We start from the raw sequence: 6710 nt of genomic DNA, 5'->3' as shown, positions 1-6710 counted from the left end.
CTCCTGGAGATGCACGTCCTGTGTTATTGACTTACCTGCTGCAATCGAAAGATGGTCCAAATTATATAATGCCCATCTGAACATGATTTCATTCTGTATTACAACAAGCAGCAGTGGATTTGTGAAAATATTCGAGCATATTATGGCCATTGTTGTCGCAGCTAACTCCAGCGTTATGCGAGGACTTGCTAATGTGTGTGTGCCACTTATGCAGGACGAGTGTGGCCATGGATGTAAACAGTGCAATCAAACAGATCTGCAAGTATTTACTCAAGAGCTTTGAGTGAATGTGTATGGGACTGCACTGAGCTTTTGTGGAGTACAAAGCAGTTCTGTCGCCTCGTGGTACAAAATCACTTTCCTGAACTTTCCCTTTTGTCATACCTATCTGAACAGTTGAGTGTGTAGTCGCCGGTAATAACAGAGACACTTTTAAATGCTACATTCACAATGGACAAAATAAGCATCATACTTTATCATACTATATTATTGGTCACTATATTTATTTTTCATATCAGTTTTGTCCTGGATAATAATATAACCTAAAAATATAAGTACGTAAATGTTAACACTTTATTTTAAGGACCAATTCTCACTATTAAATATCTGTTAATGATGCTCTCTGCCGGTAGAGAATAGTAAGATGGCGGCTCGCACACTTCCGATGGCTTCACCACCTAACCGCAGCTTAGAACACAATGAGCGATACAGTCATTATATAGATCAGTGAAATTACCCTATGATTTAATCACCCTCAAGCCATTTTCCTTGAGAAATCCTTACTTTGTATTAATTTGTGACCGGAGTTTAGTTTTTTCTCTCTCCTCTGTGTCTCTTCTGTGTTCGACAGTTCTCACCAGACTTTATGCTATGCCTGTCCTACATCATCCACTGGAACACCACTCTCTTGTGAACGCAAGTATGTCGGTTAGCGGAAGCTAGAGATTAATTTTTTTTTTATATTATTTTTTTTACACAAATGCATTGATTAACTTTAGAAGTTGGATTCGACTGAAAGAAGACGGTGAGTAATTATTTTCATTTTGGGTGAACCCTTTAAGCAAAAAATAAATAACTACCTATATATATATATATATATATATATATATATATATATATATATATATATATATATATATATATATATATATATATATATATATATATATATCGATGGCCAGAAAGCTCTGTCTCGATGTATTATACAATCAATGATTGGGTATGGCAATATGCATGACCATATTTTCCCATTAAATTTAAATAGCGTCCCTAAAAGCGCATTGAATGACAGCTTCCATATGGGAGATGTCATTATGAATTACTGTGATTATCTGCAGCCTTTAAAAGCAGAGCGAGGAAAAAAATAAATAATAATAACAGTAATAAAAAAGGCTTCAAAACTGGAGACGGATCTCACATTGATGAAAAGGAACAGGCACACAGCACACGCACAACTCTTTCTGGCCATCGAGAATGTTTCACTAATACATACAAATGTCAACGTTGTTTTTGTCTCACACTCACTCTATCTTTAGCATAACCTTTTAAAAAATGTAAAAATATGACCTTAAGAAAGAATAGAATGAAATGGCTACACTAGGGGCTATGATGATACGGTTTCTGTTTGCTTTCAGGTCACCAGGGAAGGAATGAGATACAACCTATACAATCGACTGACAAATACTATTTCTCTGCAACATCTCAATCAACTCAGAGGTCCAGGTTTTTAATGTGAGAACCATGGCAGCTCGCACACGCATCAGCTGTTTTGTGCTAGGTGACATGGAAGGGAAACAGAGAGGATCAGGGTGACTTGAAAGAACAAGATAAAAAAAGTGGAAAGATAGGAATAGCTGCAAAATTAACAATGAGGATGGATGAGTGAAAAGGAATGAGAAATGGACTGGAGATGTAAAGAAAGCAGTGACATGAAGGGTGACTTTTGAATACGTAAGAGAATAAAAGAATGGGAGAAAAATGAAAGCCAAGTAGACAAAAAGAAACTGCACTTGTAAATCAAGGGAACGGTTTGACCTTAAAACTCTCTCAACTCCAACAATGAACTAACGCAATGTTACATCAGCCCTAAAGGTCACCATACAATGCAATATTTTAATAAAAAAGAACATATGGCCAGACTCGGAGAGCCATTCAAATGAATATTACTAGAAAATACTTTCCTCAAAGTCAGACAACAGCTACAGGACTAATTTATTATAATGAACAATTAATGAATTCTGTCAGGAACTCATTAGCTGAGAACTCGCAGGGAGTTGCATGAACCGAAAAGTGCAGAATAATTTATTTTTCATCTGTGAAACACAAGGTTGCAACCAAATGTTGAAGAATCTGCACTCAGAAAAAAACAAAAAACAAAACAAAAAAAAATATTGAACCATGCTGAATATTTGAGGATGCTTTGGCCATGTGCAATCCAATCAGGTGAAAACACCTATAGGAAACCCAACAGTTACAGTAGCATTACCGTTATCATTCTTATTCATCTTAATGGTAGTTGCTAAGCTGGCACATGTTCCTGTTGAGGTACTCATCTTGTGTGCTGCCATCTTTGCTCATGGGAACATGTTTCTCCCCCATACACTGATTTATTTGTGGCGGCCTGCAACAATAATCAACACTAACTACAGATAGATTTCCACAGGGTTTTGACTTCAAAATAAAAAGTGGGTGTTTTTATTTGGATGTATCATTGAAGGGAACCAACTGTCTTCAGAAAAGCTTCGATGTCATTTTCATTTCACCTATAATCCCTGATAAAGCAGCATTTATGAGCCCTAATATATATAACTTAACTTTTCTTTTTAGGTGGTCATTTAACACGTTAATTAGATTAATTAATTATGGAGAAAAATAACATGTTAAAAACGCATTTGATGCACTTGCCCCACCCCAGACCTATGTGGATCATCTGGCAGGGCATCAACTTACTGCGTGATGGAGCCTAGAAAGTGTAGCTAAAATCTTCAGTTCTCTCTTCACAGCAGTTCAGTCAGTGTACTGTTTGAGTAAATTAATTACTCCAGGATATTGGTTTGTTTGAACTCAGAGGGAGTGTCAGCCTTTTTTGTTTTGAAAAAAGTTAACAGCTTATGTAATTTCTGGATTAATGCATATTAGAGATGCGAACCGTTTAAAATGATTCAGTTCGATTTGGTGAAACGGTTCCAGAAGATCCGGTTACATCGAATGATTCGTTCACGAACCGGATATCACAAACTACTTTGTTTTGAACTGTCTTACAACAGCCACAGAAGAGAAGACAATGCTGAATAAAGTTGTAGTTTTTGCTATTTTTGGATCAAAATTTATTTTCGATGCTTCAAAACATTCTAACTGACCCTCTGATGTCACATGGACTACTTTGATGATGTTTTTCTTACCTTTCTGGACATGGACAGTATACTGTACACACAGCTTCAATGGAGGGACTGAGAGCTCTTGGACTAAATCTAAAATATCTAATAATAACTGTGTTCCCAAGATAAACGGAGGTCTTACGGGTTTGGAACGACATGAGGGTGAGTTATTAATGACATAATTTAGACTTTTGGGTTAACTAACCCTTTAATCATTAAGACATTTACCACCACCTACTGCCAGTTTTAGTTTATTATTAATAGTGTCATTTCATTAAAGAAATAATTTCATTTTTTCATAGTAATGATAATAAAATTAAGAAAATAAATGATTAAAGTTATAGTTTACCCAACCAAAAATGACAATTCTGTCATCATTTACTCACATGGTCCAAAAGAGTAGGCTATATGTAATAAATTTTATCAAACTAATTATTTCTTGCTGAACCTACTTTTTGTAATACCCGTTTGATGCTTTACACAACAATGACTTTAAATGATCTTTTGGGTGTAATATATATATATATATATATATATATATATATATATATATATATATATATATATATATATATATATATATATATATATATATATATATATATATATTATGCAGTTCTTCTGAACATTCTATTCAACAAACAAATAAATAAATAAATAAACATGTATTAATTAATCCACAGTGGGAGGGCAATTTGTCAAGAAAATTGTGCTCACACAGTGAACTTCTCCAACCCTCCACCCACTTGTTTACACATCTGAAACACCTAAACATGCACAGAATGGGAGCTCAAATATGTTCCACAGCCTTAGTACAGTGAAAACAGTCTGAAACACAAACACACACACACAGACAGACAGACAGACAGACACAGACGTCCCTGTGAGTGTGGTGTCTCTATGGAGCAGTTAAGTCATTAGCGCACTGCTGCACACCACTAAGCACATAAGCATATGTTCTTTTAAATCCTGCACTCTCTCTCTATTTCTCTCCATCTCTCACACCTACAGACATCATCTCTTTCGCGTTCTCTGCCGGCTCTGCAGTGCTGGAGACCATCCAAATGCTAAAGCTGTTAATTAGCACACGATGCAAATCATCCTATTCATCTTAAGGCAGCATGGTGAGAGTGACAAATTAAAGTATCTGTCTTGTTTAGACCTTTCACATGACTGGAGAGTTGACTTTATAGTCTCTCTGTAGGGTGTTCCACCATTACTGAGCTTAAAAGAGCTGCAAACAACAGCACTGTATGTGTAAGAGGCTGTGTGTTTGAGAGACACAGATGAGTGGCTGTCACGCATCTTTGCACTGTGCACACGTGTGTGTTTATGCAAGCGATGAGCTCTGCTGCCTATATATGTCACAGCCCAGCGCACTCAAACGTTTCCGATTAGTTGTATCCTGTTTCCATAATAAGTGTTTCTCAAGAAATCAAGCTAATTTGGGGATCTCTTCACACCACCCACCCTTCAGTCAGACTCTTAGCACCATTAATTTAGCCATTAGCAGCATTAATCCTATCTACTTCCATGCCAAATGTCAGCTCATTATGCGCTGTCTAAGAAAATGATTAGAGCTGACATTTTAGAGGGGCTTGTTGAGCGTAATGATAACTATGTTTCCTGCGGTCCTCCATGTTAAGTCTGTAATTGACCTCAGCAGCTCTTCTGTAAAATCACTGTAAAATCAATGAACATTTTTGAAGAATATTTATTATTATTTTGTGATTTCAAAGGGCACAGAAGACCTGTTGTTTATTTTCAGCACACACACACACACACACACACACACATATATAAAGCTTTACATAATAATAATAATAATAACTAAAAAAAGTGAACTTGGAATAGTATTTATGATCTTCTATTAAATATTTTTTTAAATATTATTTGGCATTAAAAATTATATTTGACATATTTTATCATTTACATCATATGTACCAATCCAAATTTAACACAAATATGGTTATTTAAAACCTGTGCACATTGCATTTTTTTGCCATCTGAAAGTGAGTGACAGCATCTGCCACAGCGATTGTGGAATGACTCTTCAGATCTTTTGGATTTTCTTAGGCTAGAGAGTGAAACAGAGCCATTCATCATTCCTTCTTGAGGTAAAGACACCTGCCGCACAGTTATCTTAAGAGAGAGGAGAGAGCTGGAGGGAAAGAAACAGCTTTCTATCCTCTGTATCTATCTACTGACTTGCTGATGCGAAGCAATTTTTGGTCCGCGTTTGCACTTGTGTTTATGTTCATAACCTACGGGTAGATTTTTCTCGCACAGAGTTGATCTCTGTCTCTGTCTCCCACTCAGACAATATCATTATTTAGCTGTTTGGCAAGACGGTCCTTATCATCAGTGCTGCAAACATTCTGCATAAGACATGGACTGTTTCAGTCAACAATTACCCCATAAAAGGCACATCGTAGCGATCTCACAGTATGGATGAAGTATCTCCGATCCCCTAATGACCCTTCAGAACACCTAGAAACTTTAGATTGGATAAGACATAACAAATCCAAAAACACTAACACTGAGCAATGCACATATCCTCAGCTACGTTCAAAGGCCTATCCATACCAAGAACAATAACTACAGTATACAAATAACTAAAATGCCAACTATATTAGTCCACTAACTTTAAACTGATTTATTTTTCTTTTCTTTTTTCTTTATAAGGCTTTTTTTTTTTTTTTTTTTTTAAAGTGTCCATTATCTTTTGAGTCAAATTCTTACATTTAATCAGTGAATTAGAATAATAAGACATCTGGGCTGTTACCAAGCAAATAAAGTGGCATTTTGATGCATTTACAAACTCAAACTGTTTAATGCAGGAAATTAATGATTAAAAAAAATTAATATGAAATTAAAACCACCAATAGGTGGCAGAAAATCACTGTTAATAAGTGAGTCTTTACGATTGTACCGAATCATTTAAACGGTTGATTCATTCAGAAATGAAACAATGTGTGTTTGGAAGGTTTTTTTTTTTTTTTTTTTTGGCGAAATAAAACAAAAACAGGTAATATGGTATCTAAGATGTAAGTATCTTAATGAACTTCTTGTTTAATGAGCTGTTGTTAAAAAAAAATCTATATCACATTTGTAATCATGGAAATTTTTTGTAGAAGAACAGCACTCTTCGTGTGAAATTGATACTATATGAAGTTGTATAAATATACACATTTTCTGTCCCCATGTCTTGAATATGTGATCATTCTAAATGCATTTTTATAGGCTGAATCATGCAGTGAAAGAACACGCTCTAAATGTGCGCACACTAGACTAGACTTCACGTAATGTATGCATGCGCACTGTAGGGGTGTT

The sequence above is a fragment of the Carassius gibelio genome, chromosome A11 (genome assembly GCF_023724105.1).
Source record: "Carassius gibelio isolate Cgi1373 ecotype wild population from Czech Republic chromosome A11, carGib1.2-hapl.c, whole genome shotgun sequence".
NCBI lineage: Eukaryota > Metazoa > Chordata > Actinopteri > Cypriniformes > Cyprinidae > Carassius > Carassius gibelio.
The sequence above is the reverse complement of the archived record's forward strand: the minus strand, read 5'-3'. Positions refer to the sequence as shown.